This window comes from Myotis brandtii, unplaced genomic scaffold, assembly GCF_000412655.1.
Source record: "Myotis brandtii unplaced genomic scaffold, ASM41265v1 scaffold56, whole genome shotgun sequence".
In the NCBI taxonomy this organism is placed as follows: domain Eukaryota; kingdom Metazoa; phylum Chordata; class Mammalia; order Chiroptera; family Vespertilionidae; genus Myotis; species Myotis brandtii.
Window position 1 is genome coordinate 236,867 of NW_005370080.1, and position 7,554 is coordinate 244,420.

The following is a 7,554-nucleotide window of genomic DNA, read 5'->3' on the forward strand; positions in this document are numbered from 1 at the left end:
ACCCCCCCGCCACCACCCACCTCTGGTTTCCTGTTCGCCATTGGGGGATTGGAGCCTGCTGGCTGGGGGGAGGGACCAAGAGGTTGGCTGTTCCCGCCTGCTCGCTGGCCCCACCACCTGCCACCGGTCACCCTCTGTGTGTGGGGTGACTGGCAGGGTGGGGGCCTTGGCCTGGTGCCTCCCACATCTGCCACCACCCATCCCTGGTTCCCCATTTGCAATCAGGCAATTGGAGCCTGCCTGCCAGAGGAAGGGACCAAGAGGTTGGCCAGCAAGCCCCGATCCTGCGTTGAGCTTCTGCCACTGGTGGTTCCACTGTTCCGTCAATTTGCATATTACCCTTTTATTACATAGCAGCGGTTCTCAACCTGTGGGTCGCGACCCCTTTGACGGTCAAACGACCCTTTCACAGGGGTCGCCTAAGGCCATCCTGCATATCAGATATTTACATTACAATTCATAACAGTAGCAACATTACAGTTATGAAGTAGCAACGAAAATAATTTTAGGGTTGGGTCACAACATGAGGAACTGTATTTAAAGGGCCAGAAGGTTGAGAACCACTGTTATATAGGATCAGCAGTTAGTTCTCATCCATGTTAACTGTTAGTAGAGTATTAAAGTGGTGACAGATATGTAGGTGACCAACATATAGAGCTTGTTTGGTGAATCTTTATCCCCATTACGTTTTCTGGACAACTGCACCTGGATACAGTATGTGACATTCCTTATTCCTTTGGCCCAGCCAGCTTTGTTGAGCCTGGTGTCAATGTTCACATCTGGAGTTCCCCTCTCCTTCATGGCATGCTTTTTGAAACCTACTTCATGGATGTGCTTGTGAATGTTGATGGTGTACTCTCAGGTCACTACCTGGTTGATGGCAGAACAGCCTTTCTTCTTTTCAACACCATTCTTTGATGGAGCCATTCTGCTGGGCCCAAGTTGGAAAGTGGAAACAGTCTTTTAATATGTTGCATTTTAACATTACAATTGCAATATAGAAAATAAAATTCTGTTTGTAATATAAGTCTATCAGGTAAGCTTGGGAAATGACAAAATAATTGCTTGTCAATTGCTTTAGTCCTCAGATATAGTCTAAAGATATTAATTTAATTGTGATTTTTTGATATAAGACTCTAAGCAAGTTTTGCATAAAAATATTACCTATTTGAAAAAAACTCTCTAAGACTTAAGATGTCATCCTGGAACATTGTTTAACAAGCTCGCCCAAGGGTTATTTAATTCTCTAGAGAATGAACTTTGGCTTGAATTACTATTTACTCTTTTTTTAAAAAAATATATTTTATTGATTTTTTACAGAGAGGAAGGGAGAGAGATAGAGAGTTAGAAACATCGATGAGAGAGAAACATCGATCAGCCGCCTCCTGCACATCTCCTACTGGGGATGTGCCTGCACCCAGGTATATGCCCTTGACCGGAATCGAACCTGGGACCCTTCAGTCTGCAGGCCGACGCTCTATCCACTGAGCCAAACCGGTTTCGGCTACTATTTACTCTTGATTAGGGCTCAGATGTGGTCATGGTACATGGTAATGTAGAGACTTTTGTTCATTAGAGGTACAGTGGTCTCTGATTAATAGAGAACATAAACCCAGTGCTTATAGTTTTATTATCCTGTAGCTCATTATCATTTTTGTCTCAAACTCAGAAAACTTATTTTGGCACACCTTTCTTGATGGACCATATTAACCTCTGTTCCTTAAATTCTCCTTGGAACGAGCTTGATCATCCTGCTGAATTGGATTCATATTAATGGATTACACAAATTTTTGAAACATGCTTTACATGTGTAGAAGTTTCATGCTTTTAATTTTTAAAAAATTGTCTTTTTTCTTCAGTGATCCAAAATTAACCATGTTGTTTTTGTATATAAATGAATTTTGGTCCTAAATTTTGCAATTTTCTAATTGCAATGGTCTATTATATAAATTAAATATTGTCTTTCACCTGTGAAGGTGGTTTTTCAAACTGATCAGCAGCAAGACATTCAATGTAATTAGAACAATAACTGTTATGTTGATACTACATGTGCCAGGTATAAGAGATACTGAGGTAAGTGAGGCATGCCACACCTTCCTGGTGGGAGAGACAGATAAGCAACGCCATGTGCTGAGTACAGAATCAGAGCTTTATACCAGGTATACAGTCCAGGTCCATCCAACTCAGTCTGGCTTTAAGTTCTCTCTTCTCTGGAGGAAGGAGCATAGAACCATTCACAAGCTTTATCACATCTTTCTAGAGACCAGTGGCCCACGAACAGGGCAGTAGCAGAGCAAAGTGCATGAATAAGGGCTCTGAAGCAGATGGACTTGGAATGGAATTCTGGCTACTCTGTTTACCAGTGTGTAACCTTGCCATTTGGTTCAACTGTCTCAGCCTCAGTTTTCTCATCTGTCACTTGGGGATAATAGTATCTACAGTATCTGTGAAGATTAAATGGGACTTGCATTAAAGGGTGGCGTCAGCAGGTTTGGAGTGTTCAAACCCTGCCCATTCCAATGAAACTGGCCCTTTATCAACTCTTGGGAGATGGCCTCTAAGCCCTTGGAATATTATACCTGTTAAAAGTATTGTTTGTTTGGGGCCTTAGGCCATTTCAGATAGTCTATGCTCATAATGTGATTGGTGATGGAGGCACTGGGTCACACCATATCAGTTTGAATTCTGGAGAGGATGAATACTGAGTAATTAAGGCCAGTCATGCAGGCACTTCGTGCCTACATTATTGACTACCAACGAAAACTCTGGACACGCAGGCTCGGGTGCTTCCCTAGTTGATAATACTCTACATGTGTCATACATTGTTGCTGAGATAATTAAGCATGGGCTGTACAATTTCAATGGGAAAGGGCAATTGGAGGGTCATGTCTGGTCTCTCCTGGACTCTGCCTTTTATCTTTGCTGTTTTTAATCTGTATCCTTTTGCTAGAATGAATGGTGACTGAGCAAAACAGCTTTTCTGATTTCTGTGAGTCTGTCTAGAGCAGTGATGGCGAACCTATGACACACGTGTCAGAGGTGACATGCGAACTCATTTTTTTGGTTGATTTTTCTTTGTTAAATGGCATTTAAATATATAAAATAAATATCAAAAATATGTCTTTGTTTTACTATGGTTGCAAATATCAAACAATTTCTATATGTGACACGGCACCAGAGTTAAGTTAGGGTTTTTCAAAATGCTGACACGCCGAGCTCAAAAGGTTCGCCATCACTGGTCTAGAGAATCACTGAACTAGAGGGTGGTTGTGGGGACCCCAATACAGGGATAGAGTCTGCAATGTCAATACCTTGCAAAGAGTAAATTTGGTTTCATCTTTGCCTGACTTTTGCTCCTTGGCCTGTCCATCCTTCACAATCCTGCTATGATCATTTGGGTCCACTGACTGTTGCTTTCTCTGCTTGACCTCAGGACTGCTTGCAGGAGACTTTGTTCTGGAGAACAAAATATCTAACCTCAGATGGTTAGCTGAAAACAGCTCTCCTGAATGTCTGCTTTTTTAGGCCTAATAATCTGTGATCTATGCTGCTGTTAACTTCTTATGCACGTCTAGACGTGTCGTACCTCTCCCACTAGATTATAATTCATCTGAAGTAAATAGTGCCTCTTATTGCCTTGCCACCCACAGTGCCTGAGATGACAGCATGGATTAATGGAAAGGGCCTGGGTTTTAGAGTCAGAAAAAGGCAGGCTGGGATGCAGCTCAGCTATTTACCTGCTACATCAACTTGGGTGAGTACTAGCTCAACCTCTCTGAGCTCCAGTTTCCACGTTTGCACAATAAAACTCATATTACCTATTCCACAGGGTTATTGAAAGTTCGGCGCTATCTTGGCTGGCTCAGGCTTAAGACATGGCAATGCCAGCATTTAGAGTTAGGTGGCCCACTCATGGAGATTGTTTATGTGCTTTTTGTAGATAAAGCCTCTCTAGTTGGCCTGTAATGTTAGGTGGCACTTAGATGGAGGTTCAGCTCTATCCTCTGATTTGCATGGGCTCCAGGAGTTTCTTGGGAAAGAATATGAACTCTGCCCACAAGCATTATTTTTAGTTCTCAAAAATAAACAGACATGACTGATGGACTGCAGAGCAGGACAAGCAATAAGAGCAAGGTTGCAGCCCTAGCTGGTTTGGCTCAGTGGGTAGAGCATTGACCTACAGACTAAAGTGTCCCAGATTCGATTCTGGTCAAGGGCACATGTCCGGGTTGCGGGCTTGATCCCCAGTGGGGAGCATGCAGGAGGCAGCCAATCAATGATTCTCTCTCATCATTGATGTTTCTATCTCTCTCTCCCTCTTCCTTCCTCTCTGAAATTAATAAAAAATATATTTGAAAAAAAAGAGCTAGGTTGCAGGTAGGGAAAAATGATCACTATTATTAAAATGGATAGAAATCATTTTACTACATGCCAGACTCTGTTCTAAGCAATTAACATGTATAGAGTATTTTAATCTCCCTAATCCCTATGAAGAAGGGCAGTTTTTCAATTAGGAAACTGAGACATAGAGAATGGAAGTAAATTGTACAAGGTTACACAGCCAATAAGTGGCAGAGTTGGAGTAGAGAGCCGAGCAGTCTGGAGCCATGCTCTTAACCATTATACCATATGGCTCTCATTGAACTAACTCCTTGCCACGATGCCGACAACCTGGGGCAGGAGACATGGTGGTGGAAATAGAGCTCTTTATTACTGGAAACATAATAAACTCTCCAGGGGAAAGTTTTCTCAGAGAGTTGGGCGGTAAAACTGAAGTCATGTAGCATGAGAGGCCCTTACCCCTGTATCAAAAGAACTGGACTTGAAGTGTAAGGGGCTTCTCTCTACTGGACACAGGGAGAGATAAATCCTGGAGAGCAGCAGCAGAGAGACTGTCCACAGGGGACCAGCGCCTCTGTGGTGTGGGGTAGACTAGGTGGCCCCAAAGCAGTGGTAGCTCCTTATTACAGCTCCGTGTATAGTGGTGAGGAATTCAGGATGCCAGCAGCTGAGACCTGAAACCCAGATACTAGGATAGCTCATCCCCTTTCCTTCCTTTTAAGACTTCTGAATTGAGTTATATCAAAGGAACAGGAAAATGCACAAGCCATGAGTGTTGAGTTCAAAAATACTTATAAAGTAATCCCAACCCATGACCAGCATCAAGAATCAAAATGTAACTGTCATCCCTAGAAGTACCATTTTTGCTCCCTTCTTGTCATCCCTCCCCAAGGTCACCACTATTCTGACTTCTAAAGCCTTGGATTCATTTTGCCCGATTTTGATCTTTTTTTCCTCCCCTTTATTCTAATGCTTTTAGTGAGTTAAAATTTTTGTATGCTGATGAAATATGTATGAGAAAACAGAGAGACACAATTTTTAATGAAATTTAAGCTGAATGCTTTGGTAAAGACTAGATAAAGGCAGTTGCTAAAAAATTGTTGTCAAAGTAAGTGTAGGTAAGACAAGCATACGAGATTGGAAAAGCCCTGGCTTGTGTGGCTCAGTTGGTTGACCATCGTTCTGTGCACCAAGGGGTTGCCAGTTTGATTCCCAGTCCGGGCATATGCCCAGGTTGCATGCTCTGGTTGTGGGCTTGATCCCTAATAGAGGGCGTGCAGGAGGCAGCCAATCAATATTTAGTTCTCACATTGATGTTTCTCTCTCCCTCCCTCTCCCTTCCTCTTTCTCTCAAAAAAATCAATAAAAAAAATCTTTTGAATAAAAGATTGGGAAGAAGAATAAAAATCTCAAGGGATGCTACACTCAGATTGCTTTGCAAGTATACTTAAACTTTTGTTCAGCTTTTAAGAAGCCAAAAATAAAGCAAAGTAAAAAACAAACAATCCCCCCCCCAAAAAAAAACACACACACAAAGCAACTTAGAACATCAATGAATGATCCACATTTAAAATGACAAAATACTTAGTCCAACACCAAAATAAAATAAAATGTTAATGTTTGTATCATTTTGAATGATTAACCACTTTAATGGACTCTCTCCAGCTTTACTGAGATATAATTGAATATAACATTGTGTGAATTTAAGGTGTGTGATAATTTGGATACAAATATATATTGAGAAATATTTACCACAATAAGATTAGTTAACACATCCTTCCCATTAAATAAGTATCATTTTGCTTTTGCTCTTATGGTCAGGACATTTAAAATCTACTCTCATAGCAACTTTCTGGTATACAATATCATATTGTTAACTATAGTCATCATGTTGTGCATTGGATACCTGGAAATAATTTCTCTTATGACTGGAAGTTCGTACCCTTTGACAAATATTTCTTCGTTTTTCCCACCCCTGGCAAACACTGCTCTTCTCTCTGATTCTATGAGCTTAGCCTTTTTTGATTCCACATATTAGTGAGATCATACAGTATCTGTCTTCCTCTGTCTGACTTATTTCACTTAGCATAATGCCCTCTATGTTGTCCCAGATGGCAAGATTTTCTTTTTTTTTGGCTGAATAATATTACATATATATATATATACAAAATTATTTTCTTTATTCACTTATTTGTTGATGGACATATAGGTTGTTTCCATGTCTTGGCTATTGTGAATAATGCTGCAATGAACACAGAAGGTGCAGATATCTCTTTGAGATAGTGATTTCATTTCCTTTGGATATATACCCAGAAATGGGATTACTGGATCATATTGATTTTGATCTTTATATAAATGGAATCTTTCCTGTATTTTCACTTATGTCTTAATTTTGTGCACAAATTTATGTTTGTGCTATTTATCCGTAATGTTGTGGATAGATGCCATTCATCCACTCCCATTGTAACTTAGTATTCCATTGAGTACTTATACCACAATGTTTTCATCCATTCTGTTGTTGATAAACATTAGGGCATAGTTTCCAGTTGGGTCCCTTCCCCTTTGAGGACTCATAGGAGGACACAAGAAGGGAGAGGTTTGAGAATTTTTCACTGATGTAACAGGGGGCAAATTCTTATGACAATCACCTTAAGACTCACACCAGGGGAGTCTCAGAAATATTTTGAGAAGAGGACCACTGGAAAGCACAAATAAGGACCTGGAGTACTGAGTGTGAGTGGTTGACTGTAAATTTTCCCTCATTTGTAGTCACTTGCTGTCATTTGCCCTCATTTGGAGAAGCCTGCTACATGTGTGTTATAAGGAATGGAAACAATATAGTCACCAACCTGGCACCAAGTTGACACCCAATAAATGGATGCTGTGTATATTGTTATACACATGCTGAAGAGCCATTGTTAACTTTATGAATCAATCTTTATGTGTAAAAAATGGGATATGGTAACAAGAAGAGAAAGGTGTATGAAAAGTTATAGAGTCTAAGTGGGTACTATTATTATCCTCACTGGAGGCCACAGAGGCCTACGGCAGACTGGGAGGGTTTTGGACACAGAATTGAGCCAAGAGGAACTGTATAGAAAGTTCCATCCAACCTCTTCATTTTTGAGATGAGCACACAGGGGCCTAGAGGGTTCTAAGGCTTGTCTCTGGGAGCTCCTGAGTGACTGCTTCATGTAGAAAGGCAGAAGCAGG

The 7,554-nt window shown here is 41.0% G+C and overlaps 1 pseudogene; it reads right to left on the bottom strand.

Annotated features, from left to right (window-relative positions):
• Positions 1–583: 583 nt before the first annotated feature.
• LOC102259057 lies at positions 584–927 on the bottom strand (annotated as a pseudogene).
• Between the last annotated feature and the right edge of the window lie 6,627 nt (positions 928–7,554).